The following is a 24645-nucleotide window of genomic DNA, read 5'->3' as shown; positions in this document are numbered from 1 at the left end:
AATGCAGGATTAACCTCTGTATTTATTATAGTAAAATATATTTATAGAATGCTACCATGAGACAAATATTCTTGAAGCCTTTGGAAAGTACTGGAAGTATCTGAAAAGCACTAATAGCTTCCTTTTCGTTACTCAACAGACCTTCTCCCTCTTGAAAACTATAGTCTTTCTAAATCGCTTCATAGTGGCTTGTTTACATAATATCCTTAACTCTTTGTTACTTCTCTGAATACATCTCAAAAAATAATTCAAATGCTTATGACATTATAGTGTAGTACTATTGTTCAATTTTTTTTAAAAAGTTTAGTCTTAATGCAGTATTTTTCTCTGAAGTATTCCTATGCTTTAAAATTTTTTCAACAGATACATATCTATATAATTTTAAAAGATTAATATTTTATAAAATCACATTTTAGATTGGGTTTTTCCTCCTAAACATTGAGATGTCATTTCATTGTCTTTTTCTTCCATACATTTAGTTAAATGTCACCTGTTTGGGGCCAGCATTGTGGCATAGCGGGTAAAGCCACCCCCTACAAAGCTAGAGGCCATATGGGTGCTGATAAGTCCTGGCTGCTGTACTTACAATCCAGCTCTGTTAGTGGCCTACGAAAAGCAGCATGGCCCAGGTGTGTGTGTCCCTGCCATACACATGGGAGCCCCACATGAAGCTCTGGGATCTTAGATTTTTCTGAACTAACCCTGGCCATTGTGACCACCTGAGGAGTGAACCAGTGGTTGGAAGATTGTCTCTCCCCACCTCTCTGTAACTCTGACTTTCAAATAAATAAATCTTTTTGAAAGGCATCATCTGTTTGTTTTCTTATTGCTCCAAGGTATTGTATCTTTAGTAGCCACACTAAGATTTCTTTGCTGAGCTCAAATTTGGAAGTTTTATATGTTGTTTCTGGGTTTTGTTTTGTTTTCTTTTTTACTTTTATGGATTTTATTTATTTATTTGTGATGTAGCATTACATACAGAGAGTGGGAGAGACAGAGAGAAAAGACTTCCATCTGCTGGTTCACTTCCTAAATGGCCACTATTGGCCTAGTGGAGCAGATCTGAGGCTAGGAGCCAGGAGCTTCTTGGGGGTCTCCCATGGAGATGTGGGGGCCTAACCACTTGGGCCACTTGCACTGCTTTCTCAGGCCACATCAGAGAGCTGGATTGGAAGAGGAACAGCCAGGACTAGAACTGGCGCCCACGTGGGAAACCAGCACTGCAGGCAGAAGCTTAAGCTACTATGCCACAGCGCCATTTTCTGGTCTTGTGTTCTCTAACTATCCTACTTGCAGTTCATACGTTTTCTCAGATTGATGGGTTTTGGTTACTAATATGCTAAAAATAAGGATTAATAAAGAAAATACTTTATAATTTTAGCTTTCTGTAATTACAGTGATTTTAGATTTGCTATACAAGCTCTTCTAAGTTCATTATGAGTTTTTTCAAGACATTTTAATCTTTTTTCTTTTTCTTTTTTTTTTTTTTAAAGGCAGAGTGGACAGTGAGAGAGAGAGACAGAGAGAAAGGTCTTCCTTTTGCCGTTGGTTCACCCTCCAATGGCTGCCGCGGCCGGCGCGCTGCGGCCAGCGCACTGCACTGATCCCATGGCAGGAGCCAGGTACTTATCCTGGTCTCCATGGGGTGCAGGGCCCAAGCACTTGGGCCATCCTCCACTGCACTCCCTGGTCATAGCAGAGAGCTGGCCTGGAAGAGGGGCAACTGGGACAGAATCCGGTGCCCCGACCGGGACTAGAACCCGGTGTGCCGGTGCCGCAAGGCGGAGGATTAGCCTAGTGAGCTGCGGCGCCAGCCCTAATCTTTTTTTTTTATAATTTTCAAAACTGGATGAGGAATACAGAATACACAGTTTGGAGATTGCAGAAATTAAGGACAAAACGAAAAAAAAAGATAGCTGATGTGTTCATTTCTATCTTTTTCCTCTCTTTTTTAGATTCCAGTATTTTTATTCTATTTTATTTTTTTGCATGGTTGGCTGAAAGCTTATTAATTTGTGTTATAAATTTAAGCTACTGATTGATATTCTCCAGATTTTTACAATTTCTTCTGCCCTTTGATTTAGAATTCAGAAGGTATCTTTGATTTCTTTGTTTCTGGTTTATTTATACCTTCATCTTAGTTGAGAATGTATATTTTACTTCTAGATCTTTGACCTTGTAACCCTAAAAAAATTGCATCATCATTTTCCCTTGGCATGCTTATACTTCAATCTGTGTTCCCCAGGAAAACAAGACTGAAAGTCTCTGTTAATGCCTTTTATACCCAAGTTATTGTTTTCTGCTTCATATCTTATTTCCCATTTATAAAGATTCAGCATACAATTCTCCCAGTAACTCAAGGAAAATTGCATGCTTGCCAAGTTTTGATGAACAGTTTTCATCTTTTTAAGCCTCAGTTATCTTACTGTATTTTAAAGATAAATTATTTTATGTATTAGAAAGGTAGAGAGACCAAGAGAGACAAAGAGACAGGGAGACAGACAGACAAACATGGGTCTCCCAAACACTGGTTCACTCTTCAAATGCTCAAATTAGCTAAGACTGGGCCAGACTGGAGCTAGGAGCCAGTAACTCAGTCTGAGTTTCCCACATGGCAAGGAGTTGAACAGGAAGCTGGAATTAAGAGCAGAACCAGGCCTTGGACTGAAGCACTCCAATATAGGTTATGGGTGTCTTAAATGTTCCATTAATCCTCACATGAAATGCCCCTTTGCTCAATTTTAATTTAATTCTGTCTTTACCACCAAGTGAGACAAATGAAAGCTCCAGTCAGTGTCTTTCTTTCAAGACTTCTATTTTCCATACCAGAAACTTGATAATCCCCAGCAAGGCAAAAAGTGAAAGTATATGTCAATCTCAGTGTACATCCCTTCTTTAGGAAGTTGGCCTCCACATTGTATCTGCTTGTTTTGCTTCTTCCATAGGAAAATTTTAGTTCATTTCATAAGTTTTACATAGTTTTTCAGTATTTTTTTAATAATCCCAGGGCTGTTTACTGGCACAATACATCAGGTGTGGGGCAGCATCCTCCAGTCCCATTTCTTCAGTACCCATAGTGGCCCTGGTTCATTTGCTAAGAGGCAACCTGTTTATGAATTAGTAAGCTAAATTCCAAAGTACAATTGGCATCTCCAAGTAGGTAAGATAAAAATGCTTTGTATCAAAGTTGTGACTGAAACATACAAAAGTAAAACCCACAGGCATAGAAGAAAATGGCAATACTAACAGCTGTCTGGAAATGTCAGCCTTGAACCCCCATTTAAATTCTGCAAGTAGACAGACCCTGGGGAGGCCCGCACCTTTGGGAGAGTTATAAGGATGAGCAAGGGGCTGCCTGCTTCCCTCCAGAAAGCCGTCCTAGTGCCTTTGACAGCGAAGGTCCAGCCCCCTTTTGGGCAAAATGGAAACAAGCTTGGAGTACATAGGCACTGCAGGGTGACGCTGGACTCAGGGCCAAGCTGCACAGCCTGGGCAGAGTAGGAGAGGCTGGCCTCAACTGGCATTTTCTAACTTTGCTGTCTCACAGGAAGTGTTTCTTGTACCCTGGGAATATGGGTACAAGCAGCATGGTCTGGGGGCTAAGTCTAGAGTTACTGTAGCCTGACAACCACTCAGCTATTGTCCCTTCATCCCAAACCTACGTGTTGAAGGGAGAAAGCTGGTCCCAAAGCCTCTGGTTAGGAGTGGGAGGGGGAGCAGGGTCAAGGTCAGGCCTCTGGGAACAACTGCCACCTGTCTGAACTGGGTCCACTTCTCATCAAAAGCCAGGATGAGGGGCAGATGGAGCACAGAAGTATTGTCACTGTATAGGTAGGCAGGCACGAGCCAGGGACCCTGGCAGGGTGCTAGGACAGCAAGAACTGCTGCAAGGCCTTCCGCAGCTCCTACTGGGTCAACAGCAGGTGTACCACCTCCTCTCGCTGCTGGGTGAGGTGCTTCCGGGACTGATCCTGTGTTTCTATGGTCCTGGGACAGGACCATGCTGTGCACCTGCATGATCCTGTCTCCGATCTGCAATTTTAGCAGGGTCACCTTAGAATACTAGTGTGGCATAAATGCTCTTGACTGTCTGAGCTTCTGAGAAGGAATTCTGGGAGGGAACCTGGCTGATCCCACTTCCAATACTGAAGCCTTGGATTATGTTCTCCCTTTGATGCAATATGTGAATTTCAGCTCCTTGCACAGTGGCACTAACTGGCTGGCCCTGGATTGAGGAGATCTCAACCAAAACCACCAGCTTGTTCAAGCCTGCACCTGGGATCCCAGATAATTTATCTATAAACTATAGACACTATCAGGTCACAGTGTCGAATCCTGTATCTAATATTGTTATGTGAATTTTTATAATCATACTTATTAAAGAAAAATGTAGGTTAAACTAATTTTAGTTAATGACCTTAAAACAAAGTTTTCTTTTAATATTTGATGGTAGAGTAAATTTCAACAATACATTTAGTTGATTTTGCTTGCTTTGCAATTTTTTTCTTGGTGTCAAAAGAAACATAGCACATTTCTTAACAACAGCTAAAGTTAATAGTACGTTCATATATTTATTTAGCAGTGAATTTTAATGATTTGAGTTCTTAAGGAACTCAAGAAGCATTAGATCTATTCATCCTGAAGTATGTATTAACATTATTATATGGAATTACACATTTTGATAAGAATTCCTGATAGGAGATAGAATCAAATTTACAGTTCATTAAGGTTGACAGTAAAGAACTCATTTATTTCAGTAAATATGATTTGAAATTTAAATCATCCATAATATATAAGCTTAGACACACAAAAAATATACTCCAAGGAGAAGCATAACATTATTTGTTATCTAAAAATTGGAAATATTGGAGCAGGCATTGTAGTGTACCATGTCAATCTATTGCTTGGGACATCTGCATCTCAGATTAGAGAGCCAGTTAGAGTCCTGGCTACTCTGCCTCTTATCCAGCTTCTTGCTAATGTTCCTGGAAAAGTAAAGGATGATGTCCCATAGTGCTTGGGCTCCTGCCACATGTTTGGGAGTCCCAGATGGAATTTCTGGGTCCTAGCTTCATCGTGGCCATGTCCTAGACATTATGGCCATTTAGGGAGTGAACCAGCAGTTAAGGATCTCTCTCTCTTCCCCCCTGATGCTTTGACTTTCAAATAAATCAATACATGAATCTTGTTTTAAAAGATTTGGAAATATTAAAGGACAGAAAGCCTACTTTTCTTTCACAATATCATTACAGCATTTCTGGAAGACTTATTTAAAAAATTAATAGCAATGACATTAGACCACAGAATGGCCTCTTAAACATTTACAAGCTTTTATTACTGAAGATTTTATGTTTAAGAGTAGTAATAAAAATGAAAATTATTTCATTTCTTGGCAGAATCTATAAATGTTAAATAAAGAGACTATGACTTGGACTAATCAAATAAAATTGCAATTTGGCTACTCTGACCTATGTATGTCTTTGCATTCAGAGCTTCCTCAAGACACAGTATAGAGCAACTGGCTAGAGATCAGCATAATTGGAAAATTATCCTTTCATGTAAAAATTTACATAAATAATTGCAATATAGGTTTTTATGCTCCCATTATCCTAAGAATCTACTTAAACTGGTTTTAAAATAAGATTATTTTCTTTTCAAAAATAAGGATATATACATTTTCTCAAAAGCAAACCTCTTTTCATTTTTAACTATTCTTTTTGTAAATTTGATAGACTTCAAAAGGTCTTTTTAAGATTTAAAGCTTTAATCTTAACATAGTAGCATAATGTAAGAAGTCAATAAGTTGTTAAGCACAGTGTGACTAGCAAGTAATAATGCCTTTTACTTCACTTACTCTTACATTTTTCTACCCTTCTTCCTAGCCATATATTGCATTGTTCAGTTTTTTAAAAGATTTATTTATGTATTTAAAAGTCAGAGTTACAGAGAGAGAGGAGGAAAGAGGAGAAGGAGGAGGAGGAGGGGGAGGGGGAGGAGAGGAAGAGGAAGAGGAAGAGGAAGAAGAGGAAAAAGAGGAAGAAGAGGAAGAAGAGGAAGAAGAGGAAGAAGAAGAAGAAGAAGAAGAAGAAGAAGAAGAAGAAGAAGAAATAATGGAAGAGGAGGAGGAGGAAGGGGAGGAGGAGGGGAGGAGGGGAGGGGAGACAGAGATATCTTCCATCCGCTGGTTCACTCCCCGAATGGCTACAGCAGCTAGGTCTGGACAAAGCTGAAGCCAGGAGCCTGCAGTTTCTTCTGGGTCTTCCGTGTGTGTGCAGAGGCTGAGGGTCTTGGGCCATCTTCTGCTTCTTTCCTAGGCACATTAACAGGGAGCTGGATCGGAAGTGGAGCAGCCAGCACTAAAACCCATGTCCACATGTGGTGGCAGTACTACAGGCTATGAGTTAACACTCTGGCCATTGCACTGACCCCTACATTTTTTGTTTAGGTCTCATTTCATTGTGAATATTTGTGTTACTGAGTAACCTGAGATATAAAGTATGCTATTTAAAAATTCTGTAAGGTACATTTACAAGATGGTAGATCCAAGAATGTGATGTGTAATGGATATCCCAGTAATTTAAGAAGACAAATCAGTTGAGTGGTATTACTACAGGTTAGAGACAATGAATACATTGGACTTAGGCATGAACTAGAGTTCTCAAAAACTTAAGACACGAAATAAAAAATATAACAGAAACAAGAGTGTTGAGAATATTCAACATTATATCTAAAAGAGCCACAAAAACCAAACATTTTTTCATTGAACAATCCAAGGTATTTACCAAAAATTTGTTTCAAAACTTCAGTGGAATGTAGTGTTTATCATGAAAAGACATTTAAAGGCCGGCGCTGTGGCTCACTAGGCTAATCCTCCACCTTGCAGTGCCGGCACACTGGGTTCTAGTCCCGGTCGGGGCACCAGATTCTGTCCCATTGCCCCTCTTCCAGGCCAGCTCTCTGCTGTGGCCAGGGAGTGCAGTGGAGGATGGCCCAGGTGCTTGGGCCCTGCACCCCATGGGAGACCAGGAGAAGCACCTGGCTCCTGCCATCGGATCAGCGCAGTGCGCTGGCCGCAGCGCACCGGCCGCGGCAGCCATTGGAGGGTGAACCAACGGCAAAAGGAAGACCTTTCTCTCTGTCTCTCTCTCTCACTGTCCACTCTGCCTGTCAAAAATAAAAAAAAAATAAAAAAAAATTAAAAAAAGAGAAGACATTTAAAAGAAGACATTGCTTCTTAGGAGAAACTTTGGTTTAAAAAGAAAATGAAGGAGTTATATTAACTTAGATAAGAAAACAATATATTTTGTCAGTCTGAAGTACAAAACATTTCTGTTTTAAGTAGTGATAATGAAAGTAAAGTGTTACTGCCAACATTTAAACATGATAGCTCATGAATGAGAAATTCTTAAAGGTTGAACTGACAAACATATATACATTATTTCTCATAATTGTATACTAAATTATCATTATCAGGTTATAAATAAACTAAGAAAAGCAGAATTTTAATATTTTTCTTAAAGTCACATATTCCAAAAGTTGTCGAGTATAAATACTGCACAAGAAAAGGCCCTTGTTATTTACTACACGTATAGTCAACTGCCAGATATTAAAATCATGAAGCCCACAAACCTATAATCAGAATGTCTTGCTAACAGGTTATGAGTATATAGAAAACACTTTGGAACATTGTCAAAACAATTTGTAATGAACTGTTTTCCTCATTTGGTAATAAATAAAAAAAATCCCATAAATACTGGTGTAAATGGAGAAGACATACTAAACCTTCACTGCCTAAGAAACTTGAAATGTTGTAATTTATTTTATCAAATGCTCTGAATATACGTGACACCACAGATACGTATAAAAGTAAGCATAGCCTCGAATCTATAAAATTAGAGATATTTTGTCATATCATCAAGGAAATTGCTTTTACAAAATTGGAACTGTCATAATGTAAAAAAAAAAAAAAAAACATGAAATACAAATGCACACATAAAAACCCTCACCAAAACCACAATATATACCCTATCCAAACTTTGTCTCAGGTATTTTCAAGGTTGTACGCAAAGCAAACATGTTTCATATAACAGCTTGGTTTGTCAGGTTGAAACATGTAATAACAGATCACTGGAAAGATGAACATTTAATAAAAGAAACGAAAAGAAAATGCATACTTTCGTGTGTCCAACAAAAATATCTTAATTGAGAGATTAAATTAAAGGCTAGTAAATGTAAATGCCACAATTCTGATTCTACGTCTTTAAGGACTATTGGCAAAGTACAAGTAAAATAAAATTCCCAATATATAAATAAATATCAATATATTAGATGAAGGGGCAATTTCTTGTATATTTTTAAATTCTGGTATTGTTAGGATGTATAGTAGATTTTCATAGTGAAGGTCAATTTGTTGAGTTTATCAATAAGCTAATAATTATCTTTTCATATTACAATACCTGTGCATATAGATTTCACATTTATATTATCATTATTATCATTTACTTCCTTTTTTACTTTTAAAACTCTTTCTGCATAGATTATGAGTTGGTTAGAATTTTTACTTCTTTTGTTGAAAACATATTTTTCCATTTGTTCAAATGAATATTTTAAAAATATACTGACAATTAGTACACATTGGTATTGTAGATGTGGCCTTATTAAGGAAGCTGTCTGATGGATGCAAAAATCTTGCAGTTTGTAGTGGTGGCCCACAGTGAAACACTACATGGCTCTTCCTCTTTCCTTTTTAACCCCTATGATTCTCAAATCTGCCATCATGTGTCACCTTCCCAAATTTATGTTCTGGGTATAAATCTGCTTTGGGAAGGAACCTGAATTCTGCTTTATGGAGAATCCAGATTAACAGTGTTCTAGAAATATCTTTGTGAAATTTTCAGTAAAGAATTCATAGTTAGGAGTTACTCATCATGACACAGAGGACTTGCTATGAGTACTATATTCCAGAAACATATTATCTAAGGGATAAAGGTCTAGTTCATTGAGATACAAGATGACTGAATAGGAAAAAGATGTGTTGATTTTGACCGCAGGAAGATACCAGAAGAACAGACGCGGAATCACATTCCCAGGGACACTTGGAGACAAGCTTGTAGTGGAAAATCTGAACAGGGACAGTACAATCATGTATCAGCAAGTGGAACACCACCAGTGACTCCCATAGTTGGTGGCTGGAGGGGATGCCAACTTTGTGGAGAGAGGAGAGGAACCTGCAGCAGCCTGTGCCTTTGGTAATACTGCCCGAGAGAGAACCACACAGACCTTCTGAGTTTGAGTCCAGCCTGAAGTGCTAGTGGGGGGCAGTGTGCCCATCTAATTTGGTGAAGGGAGAGCATACTGCATTCCTCTCCTCCTGCCTCCCACGTGCCTGGTGACCAGCAGGGAGGAAGCACAATCTTAATAAGCCTGCTGTAGTCTGCATGTTATTGGTGGACTTTTTACAAGATTTATTCATTTATCTGAGAGGTAGAGTTACAGACAGAGAGAGGATAAGACAAAGAAAAGTCTTCCATCCGTTGGTTCATTCCCCATATGGCTGCAACGACTGGAGCTGGGCGGATCCGAAGTCAGGAACCAGGAGCTTCTTCCAGATGTCCCACGTATGTGCAAGGGCCAAAGCACTTGAGCCGTCTACCACTGCCTTCTCAGGCCACAGCAGAGAGTTGGATCAGAACAGCAGCAGAGACATGAAGCGGCACCCACAGGGGATGCTGGCATTGCAGGAGGAGGCCCAGCCCACTATGCCACAGTGCTGGGTTCAAAGGGGGATTTTATTAGAGGGGTTGATCTGCTGGTAGCCACTGGTTTTGAGGCTACTTGAGGATTGCTGGGGGCAGTGTGCCCACTTAGGTCTAAAGTGAGGACATGTTGCCCCCCTCCTGTTGCTATCAAGCTGCCTGGACTCAACTTGCCAAGGTAGAGCACCAATTGATATATGCTGGGCAGGCAGCTGGCTCTGGGAATGTCATGGCTCTCTCTGTGGATGGTCAGGCTTTCAAGGCTGAAAGTGGAATCTCTACTCCATGTGACTGTGGGAGTTCTGTACCCTGTGACTATGGGAAACCTGTGAGCAAAAGGGTATCAGGTGTGTCTGGGTCTTTGGGAATGCAGGGTGTGATTTCAAAGATTCAGAGTTAGCTGAGTGCTGTGGAGGGTCACGATGGAGGCCTCCATGCTCACGTTAAGAAGCACATAGCCGGCGCCGCGGCTCACTAGGCTAATCCTCCGCCTAGCGGCGCCGGCACACCGGGTTCTAGTCCCGGTCGGGGCGCCGGATTCTGTCCCGGTTGCCCCTCTTCCAGGCCAGCTCTCTGCTGTGGCCAGGGAGTGCAGTGGAGGATGGCCCAGGTGCTTGGGCCCTGCACCCCATGGGAGACCAGGAGAAGCACCTGGCTCCTGGCTCCTGCCATCGGATCAGCGCGGTACGCCGGCCGTAGCGCGCTGGCCGCGGCAGCCATTGGAGGGTGAACCAACGGCAAAGGAAGACCTTTCTCTCTGTCTCTCTCTCTCACTGTCCACTCTGCCTGTCAAAAAAAAAAAAAAAAAAAAAAAAAAAAAAAAAGAAGAAGCACATAGATCCTTTGTGTGGTTCATGCACCTGTATGTGTGGGGTGTGCAGGCACTGTGGGCTCACCCTAAGCAGTCGGTTACAGGCAAGTGGAGGTGATCATACCCTACAACCTACTGACAATAGAGGATATCTTCCATGCTCAACTTGGATGCCACTCTCTACTCTTGCTCCACTCTCAAGCACTGTCTGGAGCTCCCTGGCTCTGCCCAGCACAGACTTCTGGATATCGGCTGAAGGAGCAGAAAATCTACTAAGCCACAGAGGCAATTTTCAAAGGTAAAAGCCCTATGATGATGAAACAAACAAACATTTCCACAGATACCTAAAAGTTAATGTAGAAGTACAAAATTCATGAATAATACAGGACAGTATGACTTCTCAAAAGGAGAACAATATAACTTCAATATTAGAAGGTGAAGAAGAAATGGTTGATAAAATGCCTAAAAAGGAATTCAAAAGAATGATCTTGAGGTTACTCAAAAACACAGAGAAACACATACATGAGGTAAACAAATCTATACATGGAATGACTGAGACATTCTGCCAGGAGATAGAAATAGTGACGAGAATTCAAACTGAAATATTACAAATGAAGAATTCACTATGTCAAATAAAAATACAGTGAAAGGCCTTAACAGCAGACTTAGTGAGGCAGAAGAAAGAATTTCCAAGCTAGAAGACAGATCTTTGCAAATACCAAATCAAAAAATAAAAAAGAAGCAAAAATTAGATAACCTGAAAATCCTATTGTATCATGTGTCTTTATGTCCACAGTGGAATGAAGCTTGAAATTCACAACTTAAGGAACTCTAGGATATATGCAAACACATGGAGACATAACAACACATTCTCAAGTGAACAATGAGTCATGCATGAAATCAAAAGAGAAATAAAAAATTCCTAGAAGACGACAATACAACACATCAAAACTAATGAGACACAGCAAAAGAAGGGTTTAGAGGAAAATTTGTCAGAATTAATGTCTACATCAAGAAATCGGAGAGGCATCAAATAAAGGTTCTCACAGTACATCTCAAAGACCCAGAAAAACAAGAATAAACCAAACATAAGTTAATAAGTGGAAAGAAATAATAGAAATTAGAGAAAGAACAAACAACAGGGAAGCAAAATCATACAAAATATCAGTTAAATGAATAGTTTTTTAATGAAAATATACAAAATTGATACACCATGGTCCCAACTAGCCCAAAAGTCAGAGAGGGAGAAGATCCAAATTAAAACACTAGAGATGAAGAAGGAGATGTAACAGAAATAAAGAGTCATGAGGAATTACTAAAAACAACCGTGTGGAAACTTTGTTGAATTTTCCTTTGCTATACAAAAGCTTCTGAGCTCGATGTAATCCTATTTGTATATTTCTGCCTTTATTGCCAGTTTTCCAAGAGTCTTACCCAAGAAGTCTTTGCCTGTACCAATGTCTTGCAGTTTTGTTCCCTATGTTTTCCTTTAGTAATTTCATGGTTTCTGGTCTTAAGGTTACAGCCCTGAGACTGTGTGAGTTGATTTTCTGTAGGATGTTGGGTAAGGGTCTTAGTTCATACTTCTGCATGCACAGATCCAATTTTTGTGAAAAAATTTGTTGAAGATACTGTCCTTTCTCCAGGGAGGGTTGTTAGTTTATTTGTCAAAGACTAGTTAGTTGTATATGTGCATATTTATTTATGGGGTCTCTAATCTGTTCAGTTGGTATGCATGCTTATTCATGTGCCTATACTGGGCTGTCTTGTTGATAACTGTTCTGTAATGTATTTTGAAACCTGTTGCTTCCAGCTTTACATTTAGTGTTTGGGATTGCTTTAGCTATTCAGGGTCTCTTGTGTTTCCATATGTATTTCAGGATTGTTTTTTCACAGATCTTAGAATTTCATTGGTATTTTCATTGACATTGCATTGGATCTCTAAATTGCATTGGGTAGTACAGACAATTTGAGGATATTAATTCTTCCAATCCATGAACATTGAAAAATTTTCCTTTTTTGTATCCTCTTATATTTATTTCTTTAATGTTTTGTAATTTTCATTGTAGAATTCTTTCACATCCCTGATTAAATTTATCATGTTATTTATTTTTTCGTAGCTATCATGAATTGGACTAATTTTACAAGTTCCATCTCAGCTATAACATTATTTGTGTATGTTGATATTCATGTGGTGATTGCATACCCCGTACACTTCAAACTCTTTTATATGGTCCAGTAGTCTCTTAATGGAGTCTTTTGATAAGGTTGTTGATAGGATCATATCTGCAAATAGGAATAATTTGATTTCTATGTTTTCATTTGTACCCCCTTTTTAAACTTTTTATTATTTAATGGATCTGGGTAAAATATTCAGAACCTTATTGAATAGCAATGGTGAGAGTGGCATCCTTGTCTGGTTCTGGATCTTAGGGGAAATGCTTCCAACTTTTGCCCATTCAATATGGTGCTGGCTGTGGGTTTGTCATAGATTTCCTTGACTGTGTTGAAGAATGTTCCCTCTAGACTCAATTTGCATAAAGTTTTTAACATGAAAGTATGTTGTATTTTATCAAATGCTTTCTCTGCATCTATTGAGATAATCACATCCCACCCCTTTCTCTCGCATGATCAGGTACTCCAAGCCATGTCTGCACTAGCATGAACACTGCAGTATTTACACAATAGTCCTATTGGCTTCCTCCTCTTCCTTTGTGAAGGCTCTGCCTATAAATTCAAGGGCCTTGGAAACAACGTTTAGAAAATTAGGCAGTTTTCTGATTTTTTTTTTTTTTTTTTTGGACAGGCAGAGTGGACAATGAGAGAGAGAGAGACAGAGAGAAAGGTCTTCCTTTACCGTTGGTCACCCTCCCACCCAGTGGCTGCCTCGGCTGGCACGTCGTGGCCAACACACCAAGCTGACCCGAAGCTAGGAGCCAGGTACTTCTCCTGGTCTCCCAAGTGGGTGCAGGGCCCAAGGACTTGGGCCATCCTCCACTGCACTCCCAAGCCATAGCAGAGAGCTGGACTGGAAGAGGAACAACAGGGATAGAATCCGGCGCCCTGACCAGGACTAGAACCTGGTGTGTTGGTGCCGCAGGTGGAGGATTAGCCTATTGAGCCACAGCATCGGCCTCTGAATTCTTAAAATGGGTAGGTATTTGCATTTTGGGAATAACATCCCCTAGCATTCTAGTTAGTTTTCGGTGTTTTTCATCTAGGTATTATTAGAAAAGGGTCCTGCACCCGCATGGGAGACCAGGAGAAGCACCTGGCTCCTGGCTTTGGATGAGTGCTGTGTGCCTGTCGCAGCGTGCTGGCCGCAGTGGCCATTAGGAGGTGAACCAACAAAAAAGGAAGACCTTTCTCTCTGTCTCTCTCTCTCACTGTCCACGCTGCCTGTCAAAAAAAAAAAAAAAAAAATCATGATAACAAGATTCAAATCCAGAAAATAGCAGATAAAATATTCTTCATATAACAGTAGCCTGAGAAACTTCAAGATACCAACCTTATCACTACATAGCCTCACATTTTATTTTTGAATTTGGAAATGATAAAATTTAATGAAGACCAATAGGAATCTTATTTTCTATCTCTTCTCCAATGTGTGTATCCTTCTCCAACTATTTACTCTTGACCTTGGACTTATCAATGAACAACATATTTATCAATACATTTATCAAACTTTTTGATTTGCCCAAACAAGTAAAAAATGAATGTCTTTAATAGTTTTAAATTCTGTTTTATGCATTTAAAATTTAAAGAATAAAATGATTATTCATTTATTTTCATTTTATTTGAAGACAGAAAGAGAAAGAGCTACATTTTACATCTGCTGGTTTTCTCTCCAGGTGTCTTCAATTGTTGGAGCTGTGCCAGGCTGAAGCTGTGACTCAAAGAACTCAATCCAGATCTGCCACTCAGAGTCAGGGACCAAGTATTTGAGCCATAATCACTGGCTTCTAGAGAGGGCCTTAGCAGGGAACAGGAAACTGGAGTAGGAAGAAGAGCTGAGACTCAAATCCAGGCACTCTGATATGAGATTGGAAATGGGTAACTTAACTGTTTACACTAAATGACTGCCTCTTTTTTTTTTAACCATTGGAGACTTTAAAGGCATTTCAATATGTTTAAGAATTATTTTTGTTTCTTACGCTGAGATCTATGTTCATGATCTTTGTTTAGTTGAAATTATTTTAGTAGGTTATTGGATCTTTTGATATAAATTAGCATTTATCTTTCATGTGATAAAAATAACTTTTCTATTTTATCTTTTAATTTGTTTCTTTATAATTTGCTTATTTAATTATTTATTTTGCTATGCAGAAATATAAAAATTTCTATGGCAAAACTGATGGTTTTTGTTGAAGTCTTTCAAAATTCATGTTATGCTTTGAAAGACCTTTCCTATTCCAAGACTGTACAATAAACTAATAAACAAAAACAAGTAAAAAATAAAAATAACTATGGTAATTAGGCACAAAGGAATAGTATTCAGCTGTAAAGCAAATGAAACCCTTTCACAAAAAAGTATGATATTTGAGGCTATTATGCTAAGTGAAAAGAACCATCACCAAAAAGACAAATATCATGTTTTCCCTGGTATGTGATAACTGATACACAGAGTACAAGAAATGTAATGTCTGTGAGCTAACTTGACATTTTGAGATTTGATTATTGTTTATAACACTTATTATATTCTTGAGGAACAGTGGTTTTTCTATTTAACTTGTTGAATTCTTTATTCAGTAGAGGTTTAAGCTTGTGAATATAAAGTAAATTGAAAGTATGTGATTGTAAAAATTAAAAGAAAAGTGAAAAGTAGGAGGTGGGAGGGTGAGAGCACTGGATAGAGGGAAGGTAGGTGGGAATTATCATTATGCTCTTCAAATACATGAATTTATTGCCTTTATATAAATAAAAATAAAAGAAAATTTAAAAATCCAGTACCTAAAACAAATCATAAATACCTTGAACATGAAAATATAAATTTATTTATATTTATTTTTTAATTAATTAATTTATTTTTAGGGAATACAAATTTCATGTGTACAACTTTAGGAATATAGTTGTTCTTCCCACCATACCCGCTCTCCCACCCACACTTCCATCTCTCATCCTCCTCCCTCTCCCTTCCCATTACATTCTCCATTAAGATTCATTTTCAATTAACTTTGTATGCAGAACACCAACTCTATACTAAGTAAAGATTTTTAATATATTTTATTTATTTGTTTGAGAGGTAGAGATACAGACAGAGGGAGAGACAGAGAAAGATCTTCCATCTGCTGTTTCATTCCCCAAATGTCTGCAACTTGCTGGAGTTGAAAGGATCTTAAGCCAGGAGCCAGGACCTTCTTCCAGGTCTCCCTGAGAGTGCAGGGGTCTAAACACATGGGCCATCTTCTACTGCCTTCCTACGCCATAGAGGAGAGCTGAATTAGAAGAGGAGCAACTGGATCATGAATCGGTGCCCTTAAGGGATATCAGCGCTACAGGCTTAGCCCATTATGGCACATCGCTGGTCCCCAAAATATAAATAATTTTATTGTTGAAATGCATGAAACCATGTTGTCTACCTTAACTATGGAAGGTAGCATTCAAAATTATAAAGTTACAAAATTTGATTTGTATGGAGTTACAAGGCATATTCTATTTGTTAATCACAAAAGAAATGTTGGGAAATGGAAAGAGAGATGACAGTAATTTTTTCAGTAAATTGAAATCCATAAATATAATATGGTCAGTACAAAGCTACTTACTTAAATATACTTTCATATTTGAAAAAATTCAAATAAGAAAGTAAATGCTTATTTTTTTAAATATCAAAACTATTAATATTTCTTTTTAATAGCCTGACAACCATCTCCATTGTGTGATAATGACAGTGTATTATTTTTTCTAGCCATAAAGCAGAATAATATTCTATAGACTCAGGAAACTTAGAAAACTGTGACTTAGCTGTAAGTCACTCGCTGATTACTTCTATTACTAACTGAAGCCATATAATCTTAATCATGTAGCATTACATTCAAAAGATTTGTTGATGATTAAAATAACTAGATGAAACAAAAACATGTTATATTAATCGTATATGAAATGTCTAGGTCATCAATACTTATTAAAATGCATATTCTTTTTTCACATCACGTAGGTAACACATTTGGCATTTTGCAATTACACACACTGTGGGCTAAGATTTTAATGAAAAAATGTATTCAATCTAAAACTGATGCTGCTACTTTTTAGTCACTATCATTACAGAAAGAATTATTGGTTAATTGTGGTAATTAAAACACTATCCTATACTCTTGGTCTAATGAAATAAAGCAGTCTTAATATGAGCCTCTGAGCATTAATACACATAATCTCATTTGCTTGAAGTAGTGATAGAAAGAAAAGGCAGTACTAGGAATTAATTATCCATCCTCCCAATTTCCCACCTCCAACCATAGCATGGAAACTTCTTATAGTATATGTGTTCACAGTCAGGAAAAATGTGACTATGTAAATGACGTCATGATTTATTTTTGATGGCCATTTATATGTTCTCAGACTGTTTTTATTTTTTTCATTTTTTATTACTCAATTAGAAAAGAGAAAAATTATGTCACAAATTATTGCATGGATTTGCAATTATCCGTGAAATGATTTCCCATCACTGACTTGAACTTAGTCATCCATGCCACCATGGACTCCCTTCTTGCTTATGGTCTTTGGAGCAAAACTTTCTTCTCACAGGTCCCTCTCACTGAAGGCAATTATAACATCAATATTGCAAAGCATACATGTAAATAAGGTGATTCCTGGTAGTGCTTGATAGAGGTAACATTTGAAGACAAATTATTATAAGTGGAAAGCAAGTACAATCAAAAATCTGCCTGATATCATTTCAAATTCTTAGAAACTCTTTTAATGCTATCTCCTTTGATTTTTTCCTAACATTAAAAGTTCATCTATTTCTGGTTAAATATGAACATCATATCTTTGGAATGACTATTTTATTGATTTATTATCATCATTTATGACTTAGATATATTCATTTTCACACTTTTTCCATTATAATTCACTGTGAGAATGTTTATAAAGAATTAAAAGCAAAGATTATGCAAATCTTCCCTGGTAAAAGCATTTAATGAAATGCCCAATATAATTTATTTGATAAATGTCTGGTTATATACTAAATGACATGTTCAGACATTTTTTGGACTTTCTTATATGATTTATTTGTCCTAAACCCATGTAACACTTTCCTAATGATTGGTTTGACAAATCAAAGTAGACATTTAGTTTAAATCACTTCATAAGAAAGATATTTTTGAACTTGGGTTTACAATTGAAATTCTAAATAACTTTTATCTTTTTTCAATGTTATACCCATTTACATGAAATATTCCAGAAAATTCTAATGAACTAGTGCACTAGTTAAGATTATTATGGAAAGCACTATCAGAATATTTTGAGTAGCTATAACTGTAACTATATATATGTGTGTGTGTGTGTGTGTGTGTGTGTGTGTATAAAACTTCACCTATGGTAACAAATTCTGCCTCATGAATCAGCAGTCATTTTATTTGGAATATTCTAGAATATTGTATAATATTTTGATTGTTTTCAGGATGTATTGACTTTATTATTATCTGCTGGATCGCGGAATGCAGAATTCTAAGATGGGTCCTTCAATTCACACCCTATGGAATAGAACCATTGCATAAATCCCGGATTCTCTCCTGATTGACCCTCTTTCAGTCCAGCTCTCTGCTGTGGCCTGGGAGTGCAGTGGAGGATGGCCCAAGTCCTTGGGCCCTGCACCCTATGGGAGACCAGGGGAGGCACCTGGCTCCTGGCTGCGGATCAGCGTGGTGCACCGGCCACAAAGCGCCGGCCATGGCGGCCATTGGAGGGTGGACCAAAGGTAAAGGAAGACCTTTCTCTCTGTCTCTCTCTCTCACTGTCCACTCTGCCTGTCAAAAAAAAAAAAAATCCCTCCTTCTGAATGTGCCCTGGTCTTTGCATAAGATGGATTTCATAACTGATTGGAACACATTAACTGATTACAAAGAAAGTATTTTTAAACACATACATAAGGCCTCATATCAGTTGACACTGAGTTCATAGACAAGGAATTATCTGAGTGAGTCTGAACTAATCATTTGTACATTTGTAGACTCCAAAATGAAAGAGATTCGGAGCATCAGAAAAATCCAATTGCCTTGCTGGTAATGAAGATGGCAGATGACCTCTAGGACCTAAGAATGTTCCCTTAACACCAGCTGGAAAAGGAGCATGGACTGGACTTGTAAAAGCAGAAGAATTTCTGTTTTTTAGCAATCACATCAAATTTCAAAAGTATTCCTAGCTCCACAAAGGAGAGCAGCTTATATGACAACTTTTTGTCAACTGTGATGAATTCCTGAGTATGGGATTGAGTTAAACCTTGCTCAGATTACTGACCCATGGATTCTCTCCAATAAATGAATATTAGTTTTAGCCAGCAATTTTGTGATAATTTGTCACCCAGTAATAAAAACCAGACTAATACCATGAACAAAGTTATTTCAACCTGAACTTTGAATATTAGATCAAGATTGGAAATAAAAAAATAAAATTAAAACCCAGATTCATCACATATGGTTGAAGCTAATGCCATATTATTGTCTGACTTAAAGTGATGATGTCTTTGTTTATTACTGGAAAGGAATGGACACCAAGAAATGTAATATTTGTAATATTAGTAGAGTTCGGGAGGCAATGAATTAAATTTTATACTTACCAAATAAAAGTAAATCTGCTATTGAGACTCGACCTCTTACTCTTGCTCTGATAACTGCAGCATTCTGTTTTTTTTTTTTTTTAAAGATTTATTTTATTTATTTGAAAGGCAGAGTTATACATAGAAAGGCAGAGATATAGCCAGAGAGAGAGAGAGAGAGAGGTCTTCCATTCTGCTGGTTCACCCCTACATGACCACAACTGCCAGAGCTGAGATGATCTGAAGCCATGAACCAGGAGCTTCTTCCGGGTCTCCCATGTGGGTGCAGGGGTCCAAGGACTTGGGCCATCTTCTACTGCTTTCCCAAGCCATAGCAGAGAGCTGGATCAGAAGTAAAGCAGCCAGGACTTAAACAGGCGCCCATATGGGATGGTGGCGCTGCAGGCTGTGGCTTTAACCAGCTGCACCACAGTGCAGGACCCAACTGCAGCATTCTAAACCTCACGATATCCAACTTGCTTACAGGGTCACTCCTTTTGAATATTGCTAAGGTTTCAAAATTGTATTTCTTTGTTCTGCAATTTCAGATGGCTAACTTCATATAAATAAAAATAGTTAATAAGTCCTGTTTCAAACTTCTAATTTTTTTCAATAGCATTCTTCATTTTAGGAAACTCATTGTTTGGGTTTCAAGAAAGTAAGGGATAGATGGTGGCGAAAATTATAATAGCAATACTAATCTTAATAATCATATCATTTATTGATCACTCATCACTAGACAAACACAGGCTAAGATTCTTCATATGCACATAATTTCCTTCAATTTTAATCATACAATTAGCTAAAATTCCCTTTATTAATATCCAGTCCATTTTATAATGAAGAAACAGATTTGAAATATACTGTTCTAAACAACAAAGCCAGCCGGTTCAAACTGAGGAAATGAAATTAATCATTGCCTTTTACTAGAACTGTCACTTTGAACTAATAAACTGTATCAGGTCGATAGTACAGAACTACAAGGTTTAAAGACCCAAGACCTGCTCATGAAAGCCATTGTGAAACTTCATTTGAAAATGGAATATAAGTTTCTGTGCTTTTTTTCAAAAAAAGATTTATTTATTCAAATAGTAGAGTTATGGAGAGAAAGAAGAGAGATTTTCCATCCATTGGTTCATTTGCCAAATGGCTGCAATGACTGGGTCTGGACCAGGCTGAAAGCAGCAGTCAGGAAGTTCTTTCTGGTCTCCCATGTGAGTGATACGGATCCAGGGTCTTGGGCCATCTTCTGCTGCTTTCCTAAGCAAATTAGCAGAAAGCCAGATAGAAAGTAGAGCAGCCAGGTCTCCAAATGGTGTCCATGTGGGATGCCAACACTTCAGGCTGCAGCTTAGACCAATGCTCCACTACACCAGTTCCTTACATTATTTTTGATCAACACATAACTATGCATATGTAATAATACATACACAGCTGCTTCAAAAAGTTTTGAAAAATGCTATTAAAAGATAAATGTATTTTGGTGGAGAGTTGTTTGAAAACCATATAGGGGCCAGCACTGTGACATAGCGGATAAAGCTGCCACATGCAGTGCTGGCATCCCGTGTGGGTGCAGTTAGAGTCCCAGTGCTCCACTTCTGATCCAGCTCTCTGCTGTGGCCTGGAAAGCAATAGAAGATGGCCTTTGGGCCCCTGCAGACATGTGGGAGACCGAGAAGAAGCTCTGGTTCCTGGCTTTGGATCAGCTCAGCTCTGGCCATTGCAGTCATTTTAGGAAGTGAACCAGCAGAATGAAGACCTTTCCTCTCTGTCTCTACCTCTCTCTAACTCTATCTTTCAAATAAATAAAATAAATCTTTATTTAAAAAAAGAAACGCATGAATATAATTTTATCATGATACACAGTTTCCATGAACTTTTTTTTTTAAGATTTATTTTTTATTTATTTGACAGGCAGAGTTACACAGAGAGGTAGAGACACAGAGAGAGAGGTCTTCCATCCGCTGGTCACTCCTCAGATGGCCGCAAAGGCTGGAGCTGCGCTGATCAGAAGCTAGGAGTCAGGAGCCTCCTCCAGGTCTCCCATGCGCTTACATGGGCCCAAGGACTTGTGCCATCTTCTACTGCTTTCCCAGGCCATAGCAGAGAGCTGGATTAGAAGAGGAGCAGCTGGGACTAGAACCGGCGTCCATATAGGATGCCAGTGCTTCAGGCCAGAGCTTCAACCAGCTGCACCACAGCACTGGCCCCAAGTTTCCATGAACTTTTTTGAAGACTCCTTGTACATGTTCTGAAAGATTGTATTATGACGCTTCTCCCTTTGGCAATCACAATACATTTCAGCGTTATATTTAAGATTGTAATTTTTTTTAAAATGTTGACCTTTCCTCAATATTTGGGATTTAAAAAGTTCTAATGCTCAATATTATTTTTAAAATGCTTCACTAAATACATAATTGCAATATGCACATTTTTCTTATTCTTGGTTTCTCTGAGCTGTATTTATTAACCTTTTTTATCCTGAGACAATTATAGCTACATATTTATCTATTCATATTACTTTTTAAGTAAATCTGTTGCAATCTTTTTACTCTTCATTTTCAAAATGTTATTTTTATAATTTGATAAAAAGCTGATAACACTAAATGTACTTCCTATTTTTAAAAATAATATTTATTTTTATTTATTTTGAAAGGCAGAGTTACAGATAGAGGTAGAGCCAAAGAGAGAGAGAGGTCTTCCACCTGCTGGTTTACTCCCCAAATGGCTGCAATGGCTGGGCTGGGCCAGGCTGAAGCCAAGAGCCAAGAGCTTCACAAGTGGTAGCAGGGGCCCAAGTTCTCAAGCAATCTTCCACTGTTTTCCTGGTGCATTAGCAAGGAGCTGGATAGGAAGTGGAGCAGCCTGGACTCGAATAGGCACTCATATGGGATGCCAGCATTGGAGGCCAAGACTTTAACCTGCTGCACCAAAGCATTGGCCCCTATATGTACTTCCCTACATTTTTAAGGATGTAACACAGAATTCTTAACTATATGCCTATTTTGTACAGAAAATCTAGAATGTTTTCATCTTGCATGATAGGATCTCTCTAGTCATTGAACAAGTGCTCATTTCCCTCAGCCATAGTGCCTGAAAACCTCCATTCTACTTTCCATGTCTATAAGCTGGACAACTTTTTGTTTATGAGTAGAATCAGGCAATATTTATTCTTCTGCTTATTTCACTGAGTATAGTGACCTCAAAGCTCATTCATGTTGAAGCACATGATTGAATTCCCTTCATTTTTAAAGAGAGAGTTATGTCCCATTTTGTGTACATTTGTTTTATTGATTCATCTAGTAATCAACACTTAAGGTATTTCACTATTGGTTATTACTAGTAAAGTTGAAATTAATATAATAATGAAGATATTTCCTCCAGAGACTGAAGTCAGTCATTTTAGGTAAATCTCAGAAGTAATCTCTTGGACAAAATCTTTGTTCTCTTTTTGATCTTTTGAGTTACCACCATACTGTTTTTCATAGCGTTTACAGCATTTTACGTTCCACTCCACAGTATGCATGATTCCAATTTCTCCACATACTGAACAATTCCTGTTTTCTCCTTTTTTGTTGTTAATCATAATAGCTATCCTAATAGAGATGAAGTGATATCTCACTGTGGTTCTGATATATGTTTCCCTGATGATTGATGATGTTAAGCATTTTTTTTCATGTAACCATCGCCCAGTTTTAAGTCAGATCTTCGTTAAAACAATGTCTATCAGGTCCTTTGTCTATTTTACATAAGGCTACTTGTTATACTATTGAGTAGTAGTTGTTATTCCCGTCCGTTCTCCAGGGAGAAGCCTAAAGCAATAGTTTATTATAATTACATGACATTGAGCTAGGGGAGAAACTACAATGACTGAATGTCAAAAACTTCCCTACAGTTGGATTATGCTGCTCTTGCACTTGGCCTAGGTTGCAGGAGCCTCTTAAATGTCCCACTGAATTTCTCACTAAAGGAGTTAGTCCTCATGTTGTTGTTGAGTCAGCATCTCCAAGGAGAGGAAAAAGTTCTGGCTCTACCTCTTCTGCCATCTTGGTGATGTTACCACATTGAAATTATTAGTAAAGGAATAATTAATGACTACATTCAGAAGAATATATTAAATGAGTGTGTTTTACATAAAATATGAATGTTATTAATAGAAACAGATGCTAAGATGGAATTTTTATTTATAATCAAATATCCATGCATTGAAAACAGTAATTACTCTAGCTTAATTGTGACTCATGTTTGAAATCATAGGCCATACCATTTTGAGATTATATATACAAATAGGCAATCGTCAGTTCACAAATGACAATTTGATTCAACATCATATTAAGAAGACCAGGAATAAAAAACATAACTAGTTGATCCAAAATTATCAGGAGTTAGGCACAACAGCCAAATTATTTATCTTCTTCCTTCTTCCAATTCAGGGCCAGTGAAATAGAGACAAATACAACCCTTAAACAATCACATAACATATCCTGCTGATAGGTGGCTGACCACAAGGATCCCCAAGACCATGAATTTCAATCAGAATGTGTCTGAAGACTTCCATTTTTCAGAATAAAACATTCCCACCCTGTCTTTCCATTTACCGTACTCAAGCTAGCTATAGGAAATTTTGAATAGATTTTGTTTGTTTACATTTGGTTAATCATCTTCTTATACAAAACATGTTTACAAATATATTCCCAGGACTATAAGGATGATTCAAAAATGTCATGGGAAATGTTACTTTGAAATCCATGCATGTGACATGTCTTTAAAAAGCCCATGAAAGGGGCCGGCGCCATGGCTCACTTGGTTAATCCTCTGCCTGTGGCACCAGAATTCCTTATGGGCGCCGGGTTCTAGTCCTGGTTGTTCCTCTTCCAGTTCAGCTCTCTGCTGTGGCCCAGGAAGGCACTGAAGGCTTGGGCGCCTGCACCCACTTGAGAGACCAGGAAGAAGTACCTGGCTCCTGGCTTTGGATTGGCATAGCTCCAGCCATGGCGGCTATTTGGGGAGTGAACCAACGGAGGGAAGACCTTTCTCTCTGTCTCTCCCTCTCACTGTCTGTAACTCTACCTCTCAAATACATAACTAAAAAGTCTTTAAAAAAAGTCCATGAAAATGTATATTCTAAGAAAGTTGTGGCAGACATTTGGGATAACAGTTTAGCACCTCAGATGCATACATCCTACATCATAGAGTTTGGCTTTCAGTCCAGCTTAGCTCATGATTCCAACTTGTTGCTAAGGCAGACACTGGGAGGCAGTGGTGATGTTTTGGGCAGTTGGATCCCTGCCACCAACACAGAGGACTTATCTTGAATTCCCAATTCA

General features: G+C 38.2%; 1 pseudogene; it reads right to left on the bottom strand.

Moving 5' to 3' along the window:
* Positions 1–3866: 3866 nt before the first annotated feature.
* Positions 3867–22844, bottom strand: LOC100351771 (tax1-binding protein 3 pseudogene; annotated as a pseudogene).
* Between the last annotated feature and the right edge of the window lie 1801 nt (positions 22845–24645).

This window comes from Oryctolagus cuniculus, chromosome 4 (genome assembly GCF_051225735.1).
Source record: "Oryctolagus cuniculus isolate XC-2025 breed Fujian yellow rabbit chromosome 4, ASM5122573v1, whole genome shotgun sequence".
In the NCBI taxonomy this organism is placed as follows: domain Eukaryota; kingdom Metazoa; phylum Chordata; class Mammalia; order Lagomorpha; family Leporidae; genus Oryctolagus; species Oryctolagus cuniculus.
The sequence above is the reverse complement of the archived record's forward strand: the minus strand, read 5'-3'. Positions and strand labels throughout refer to the sequence as shown.